Source organism: Cynara cardunculus, unplaced genomic scaffold, assembly GCF_001531365.2.
Source record: "Cynara cardunculus var. scolymus isolate 2C unplaced genomic scaffold, CcrdV1 Un_Scaffold_5267, whole genome shotgun sequence".
NCBI classification, from domain to species: domain Eukaryota; kingdom Viridiplantae; phylum Streptophyta; class Magnoliopsida; order Asterales; family Asteraceae; genus Cynara; species Cynara cardunculus.
The window spans coordinates 15,967-24,085 of NW_020202317.1; the positions used below are offsets into that span (position 1 = coordinate 15,967).

General features: G+C 34.1%; 1 long non-coding RNA gene across 1 annotated transcript; it reads left to right on the forward strand.

Annotated features, from left to right (window-relative positions):
* Positions 1-6,528: 6,528 nt before the first annotated feature.
* On the forward strand, positions 6,529-7,010 carry LOC112504338. Its single transcript, XR_003068167.1, has 2 exons — positions 6,529-6,577; positions 6,810-7,010. It is a non-coding gene; the product is annotated as an uncharacterized LOC112504338 (long non-coding RNA).
* The last annotated feature ends 1,109 nt before the right edge of the window (positions 7,011-8,119 follow it).

The window sequence follows — 8,119 nt, forward strand, 5'->3', positions numbered from 1 at the left end:
AACAAAGGAATCTCACACAACTTTTCATCTGTGAGAACTCCACAACAAAATGGAGTCACTGAAAGAAATAATTGAACAATCATTGAGGCTGCTCGATCCATGCTCAGCGAATTCCATCTCCCTACTCAATTCTGGGCTGAAGCTGTCAATACTGCTTGTTTTACTCAGAATTAGTCTCTGATCATCAAGAGATTTAAGAAGACATCTTATGTGCTCTTCCAAAGTAGAATGCCCTCTTTCAGCTATCTTCACGTATTTGGTTGCACTTGTTACATTCTCAACAACATAGACCAACTTGGAATATTTGATCCTAAAGCTGATGAAGGAATATTTGTTGGATATTCTTCAGTATCCAAATTCTTTAGAGTATTCAACAAACGACAATAAACAATTGAAGAAACTATTCATGTCATCTTTGATGAATCTCAATCAGCTAACTCTAAACCCATCTCTGATGATGATGAAGAGTTAGAAGAAGAGTGAGAAAGCTGGATGATCTCTTATTATGGACAACCTGAAGCTTCCTTCAGCAAGCAATCTAGTGCTGACACTCTAGAAGCTGATGACGATCCATATCTCATTCCAGATGTGACTAATAACCAAGGCAAATCCTCTTCAGGGATTGTTGTAGTGCCCATTAGTCACTTACCTCCTTCTACTTCAAACATTGATCCTTCAATTGCTAAAAACCCTTCAGTTTCTGAACCTCTATCAGTTGTTGACTCGCTCATTAAGGCTCCTTTAGCAATCTAACCAATTGTCGAAGCATCTATTGCTGAAGTCTCATCTTCTATACATGTGTTTCACAACTCAGATGATAATCCTATACCAGCTCAGCGATGGACTAAAGACCATCCAATACATCAAAGTGTTGGTGATCCAAGTGCAGGTATTCAGACATGTCGAGGTGTAGGTAATATATGTCTCTTTGTCAACTTTCTCTCTTTAGTTGAACCCAAGAAGATCAATGAGGCTATCTCCGACCCAAGTTGGTCATTGCCATGCAAGAGGAACTCATTGAATTTGATAGAACCATGTCTGGTACCTTGTCCTACGTCCATCTAACAAAATTGTGATAGGCACCAAGTGGGTTTATCGCAATAAGTTAGACGAACAAGGAGTTGTGACCAAAAACAAGGCTCGTCTTGTTGCTCAGGGTTACAGACAAGAAGAAGGAATCGACTATGACGAAAACTTCGCACCAGTAGCTAGACTCGAAGCTATTTGACTCTTTCTAGCCTTTGCTTCCCATAGAGACTTTAAAGTGTTTCAAATATACGTAAAGTGTACTTTCCTTAGTGGAAAACTTTAAGAGGAAGTTTATGCTGAACATCCTTCAGGGTTTCTTGACCCCAAGTATCCAAATCATGTCTACAGATTGAATAAAGCTCTTTACGGGTTAGAACAAACCCCTCATGCCTGGTATGATACTCTTTCTTCATTTATCCTTTCTGAGAAATTTGTTCGTGGAGAGATTAACGAAACTTTATTTCTTTGGAAATTAAGGGTCATATCATTCTAGTCCAAATATATGTTGATGATACAATATTTGGTTCCACTAATCCCTCTTTGTGTTTTTGGTTTGCTGAACACATGAAGAAAGAATATCAGATGAGCATGATGGGATAACTGACTTACTTTCTAGGTCTTCAGATTAAGAAATCATATAAAGGTATCTTTATCAGTCAAAGTAAGTATGTCAGAGATAGGCTCACAAAGTTTGATCTATCAAATAGCTCATCTATGAAGACTCCAATGGCTCCTCCTTTCTCACTAAATTGTGATAACCGAGTCTTGGTTATCACCTGAGGTAATAAATACGTGATTATTTGTTATATGATTACGTGAAAGCATGATAAATTGTAATATTTGATCATGCGAGTATGTGAATTTTATGCATAAATGTGTACGCATAATGTGAAAATACATGACAAAAATATGTTATGTACATAAAGTTGGATCATGCATGGTTTAATATGCATGGTATGTGAGTTTGCATACATTTTAAAATGGGTGCATGGGCATGCAAGTAAGGGGCTTTAGAGCTGCCTTATTCTTTTTGGAAAGGTATATAAATGAGGGTTATGCCCCCATACAATTCTTCTTGCCATTTTAGAGATCTTGAGAAGGATTTGAGAAAAGGGTTGTCTGGTTTACTTGTTGATTGGATTTTGAAGATTGGTTTCAAAAGAATTTCAAAGGTGAGTGGTTAAATGTCTTTTTAAAATATTTTTTATTTGTATACTAAATTGCGTTATAAATACTTACCTGTACTTGGCTTTAAATCGGACAAGTGATGTCCGGATTATTTTAAGTCAGACACGTGTTATCCGATTTAGTTTTAAACCTATCATAGTGTCGATCGGATTAAAGAGTTAGTGAGATTTTAAAATATATAAATCGGTCAAAGGTATTGAATGGAGAAGTAGGAATACGATCAAGGCTATCTGATTTAATTCAAGTCGGAATGATGTAATGTCCGGTTTAGATGTAAACTAGACAAAGCTTGATCAAATTAATTCTAAGTCTGTCCGGACTTGTAAATCGGACAAGAGGACTTGTGTTGTCCGGATTGATATATCGGCCAAGACATGATTGGAGATGAAGTCTGACCAAGTCTTTGTTGATCAAATTGTTAAGGTTGACCGGTTTAGTACTTTGACTAAAGTATTTGGTCAAATAAATCATCATTATAATATTATTTTATGATGATAAATAATGAGAATTTTGATAAAGCACTACAACAAAAACAAGTTTATAGGACACTTTTTTGGGACACTTTTCAAGACCCGTCCTTTAAAAGGACTAATACGACACATTATTTTATGAGTCCTATTTGATTTAATTTAATAGGACTCTTATTTTTGATGTCTTATTAAGCTCTCTTAGTGTCCTATCATGTACTATAATATTTCAATGTCACATTATTTTAGAGTCTAATAGGACATTTTTTAAGTGTTGTATTATTTAAAAGACTAATAGGACACTTTTAAGTGTTATATTATTTTAAAGACTAATAAGATTTTCTAGTGTTATATTTTTGTGGAAACTAATGACATTTTAAAGTGTCGTGTTATTTTTAAAAATTAATAGGACACTTTTGATTGTTGTATTAGTGCTTAAAAGCTAATAGGACACTTTTGATTGTTGTATTAGTGTTTAAAAGATAATATGACACTTTTAAGTATCCTATTAAAGTTTAAAATAATATAAATAATATTATATTTATATTTATTTAATTTAAAATTAATAAATATTTTTCTTAATTTAGTTTTAAAAAAGCCCAACATTAGATCCATCATTAATTAACAGTCCAATAAAAAATCTTTTAATTCTAAAAAGCCCAACATTAAATTAGATTTTGAGGGTTTGTAGAAAAATTCACCCAGCCTAAAAAAGAAGCAGCACACGCGTTCTCCCTAAAATTCACCATTTGCTTTGAAATTCTTCCATGGAAGTCTAATGGATCCTTCCTTCAAACAGACGATTGCATGTATATAGATTTCTCTCTTCCTCTCTATTTTCGATCTCTGGTTCTCAATCTTCTAATCCGTAACCAAGTTTTACGTCATTCGATTCGATCATATAGTTGGGGGATATTAGAAGAAACGTTTTCGGGCTACTACTCAAGCTCGTCTGACGGACCTTAGTCATCGGCAACCTCCAAAAACATCATCTCCRAGAGGAATAGAAGGAAGAAGTTGAATGATAGGCTYTTTGCACTTAGGCAGTGGTCCCTAATATTAGTAAGGTATGATTTGTTCCATATAATGCATTTTGTTTGCAATTTGTCCATGTTATCGTAAATAACACTTGTAATTTATAGATTACTTATGAAAAATGTAATGTTAGTAACTTTTAATTTGGATTTAGTGCTATACTTATTTAAGATATTGATTTTGGTTTGGATTTGGATTTGTACTTCAAATTTGATGATCATAACTTGGTCTCTACACTTTTTAAATATGGATAAGGCTTTGATAATCAAAGACGCAATTGATTATATTCAAATGTTGCAAGATCAAGAGAGAATGATCCAAGCGGAACTACTGGAGCTTGAGTCTAAAAAATTATAGCTGGAAAATTTGAATCTCGTGGGCAGTCTCAATGATCATGTTTTCAACTTTTGAGCATTCGCTGGATTTTCTGTATCGTAAAGCTATTCAAAGAAAAAAGTAAGATTGTTCGATCACACAACAACTTGGYGTTACAATTACATGTTTAGCTGGATACGCTGCTGGATCTGTTGGGACCATCATTTCGAACCCTGCAGACAATATCGTTGCTTCTCTCAATAACAAAAAGGCTGGTAGTCTGAAGCTGGTAAATCCTTTTTCTTTCATTTCTTCGATTATTTTCTTATAGTATCGTAAGTTAGTTGTTACTGGAACTGTAAGCAGGTTGGAAAATTGGATTGCGGAATCTATTTACAAGAAGTCTTCCTATCAGGATCATGCTCGTGGGGCCTGCTGTGACTTTATAGTGGCTATTCTATGACACCATCAAGGTGTTAAGTGGTCTGTAAGTGCAAACTTACCTACAACATTCAACATGAAATTGCTTTGTGATTAGATTTAAGGCAAAATATTTTTGGATACACCCAAAATTTGGATTGTTTGGAACTAACATAGTATGCCAAGTGCCTGGGATTTGTTGATGGTATTACTGCAGTGAAAGCACCCCTTGTACAACTATAATTTGGAGTGCTTGAAGTAGTTAGGGGTTTAGTTCCCATTTTGGTGTGTGAATGAAGAATCTTGGGTGCAAATAGATAGTGAACTAGTTTAGCAATGGCTTGTCTGCTTTAGAGTTTTTCATGGGGTYGGCTTAGCAGTACTCTTTTGGCTTAGCACTTCTATGGTAAGTCTACATTTATCTCATTCATTGCCATGTTCCAAATAGTTGCAACTGCATGCTTACAAGGCATTCCAGTCGACTCCCAGCTTCTACCCGAACAAACTCTATTCTTCAAATCCACTATGCATTGGTCCATCCATGAACCATTCACTTGGTATTGGTCCCCCCCTTCCAAATATAGCATCCAACATCTTAGTGGCCACTGGTGTGTAAGAGGACCATCAGCCTTTTGAATCATATTTTGTACAAACACAATTCTTTTCATCAGGTACCCTCTTATGTACTCGAACGTTGTGATAATTGGTTTGTCCCTAGCATCCGCTAGTTGTCTATTAAACACTTCACACAAATTGTTCAACAGGAAATCACACAATTCTTTTCATCAGGTACTCTCTTATGTACTCAAACGTTGTGATAATTGGTTTGTCCCTATCATCTGCTAGTTGTCTATTAAACACTTCACACAAATTGTTCAACAGGAAATCACTGTGGCATCTTCTTGAAATGTATGTATATACCAATGAGTTTTAGTAGAGTATTTTTGGTTGATGATTCTTTTGTAAAAAACTAGAAGAGAAACCATGTATATATATGTCTCTTTATCTGCAAACATACCCTCAACTCAACAACTCTTAACATGCATCATCACATAGAACACAATATAGAAACAAAATGCTGCAGGTTTATGAAACAGAAACAGAATGCTGTTTCAACTGGCTGTATAACTGTTGTTGTGTGCATAGTGTGTGTGGGTGCCAAAGCAACTTACTTTCTCTTTTTCTTTTTTTAAGTCATTGCTTTGGTTGTTTTAGTTTTGCAAAAGATCTGCATATGCTATTGGCCTAAATAGTAACATGTAGGTAGAATTAGGTAATTTTTATATGAAACTGGATACATATTGTGTATCATAAGTTAGATACGAGGCATGCTATAATGGTCTCTTTTCAAGTGGTGTTTTTAGCCTTAATGAATTAAGCTGTCACGTTTTGAGTCAATTTTTGTTTCAATTGTAGCTATGGTTAGTTAGGCTAATTGGAAAACTATGTTACAAGTTACGAGAGCAGGTAATTGGGATCCTTTAATTGTAAAGAGTATAAATATGGGTGAATTTGTCTGTAGATTGATGTGTACATGTATAAATAAAAGTCCAAAATTAAACTGATACAGTGAAGGTTTTGAAAAATAAATGTCATTGTATGTTGTACAACGACARTTTGARAAATAAATGTCGCCGTTATAGTGTTATGTTGACCRTTTGAAAAAATCAACGTCATCACAMGTCATGTTACACAGTGAGGGGTTGAATTGAATAATTTTATCCTTTTTTTCAGAGGGAAACTTGAGATATGAAAGAGTACAAAAATGGAAGAAAACTATGATGGGATAAATCTGCAGGAAGAAGAATTGRTGCAGGAAGAAAACTATGATGGTATGTAAAGTCTRTCTATTTTCTCCCATATTCATGTTTTTAACTTGGCTGCTAAATAATTTATAACAACTGGAATGCATGGTTGAGGTTTAAATATGTGCATTAATTATCTGTTTGTCTGCATTCAAAACATATATATGCAGATATGGTTGGTTGGTTGGTTGGTTGTTGAGTGTGCGTTTTATGTTAAAAACAAACAGTAGCGCAGCGGGGGATTTGGTAAACTGWAGKATATMTGGGTAATGGGCGCATTTCGGTTGTGACAGAAGACAGGGTCTTGGTGCCTTTAAGGTATGCATGCAAAGTCCTCCTTTCCGTTCCATTCCATTCCTAGGTAATCCTTAGCTAGTTAAACACTTTTGTAGTTGATCACTGGACGATCTTTCTCATTATGATTCATTTCCCTTTGATCTAACTTGGGGAATATGGAGTTGATGGGGTCAGGTTTAATTATTTATCTTACAAGATCATTATGGAACTTAATAAAATCTTATAATCTTGTTCTTCAATCACGTTTTTGTAGGTTGGGGATGTTGTTCATCATAAAGGAGGGAAAGTTTGGTTAGAGCATATGGATTGTTTATTACAATTGAAGACTCAACAAGTGTAGAATTTTTTTATTTTATAACTTCAAGCTCATATATCTGTTTTTTAATTGTAGATTGTGCATGACGAAGATTGATATCTCTCGTTTGTAGGACACAATAAGATTTTTTGTATTTGCGTAATTCTTGTTTAGTAGTTAGTTTTATCATGATACAACTTTGTGGTGGATACATAGCTTGGTAGTTGGTACTGATATAAGTACTTGTACAACTTCGCAGTTTGTTCTATCAAATCAGTTCGTAAAACTTTCATATATGCTTCTAAATGTAATAGTGCAGAAGAATTTTATAATTGGATGATGCGTCTCGCATTATAGTCATTTAGGACGCTTTTAGTGTTAATTATTATAGCCTATTAGGACACTTTTTTAGTATTACTTAGTTCACTTTATAGGACTCTAAAATTCGTTTCATAATTATATGACTTATTAAGACACATATTTTGGTACTATATAATTGTTTTAGCGATATTGAATTTCATCCTATAAAAGCATTTTTTGGGATGCCCATATTTGTTTTTAAATGTAAACATTTTGTGACAGCATAAAGTGTCCTATATTATAGTCTATTAGGACACTTTTTAGTGTTACTTAAACCATTTTATAGGACTATGGAATTTGTATCATAATCCTAGAGGTTTTTAGGACGCTCAAATTCATCTCATTAACCTAATACAACACCTTTAGATGAGACATACATAATTTTTGTTCTATAAACTTAGAAGTCCTATTAACTACCTTATTAGGACACTAATGAGGGTCCTATGTTACCCTTTTTGTTGTAGTGAAGATGATTTTGAACTGATTATATTCCATTAGGACATTTATGACTGCGGTCTGTTCTAATTGGAAATATTTTGTAAAATGATTTGATGAGGAAATAAAGGTGGCATATCAAGGAGAGGTGTACCATGGGATAAGGGTGGCATATCAAGGAGAGGTGTACTTTTGGATATAAGGGTGACATTTGTATGTGTGATGTGTGATATAACTCTTACTATTATATTGTTTAAGATTACTATGATTTTAAGTCTTTATTTCTTTGTGATTTAAAGATTTAAGATCAGGGTTCTTACTGGAAATCGTAGTCTGGATGTTATTGAGAAGATGATAACAGGTTTTTGGTCTGAAACTTTGAAAAAATATTGTTTTTAATTGAAAAGGTTTAAAAGTGGCATTATGTAAAACTTGGTTGGTTCAAACCTATTTGGGTTTGGGTATGTTATTTA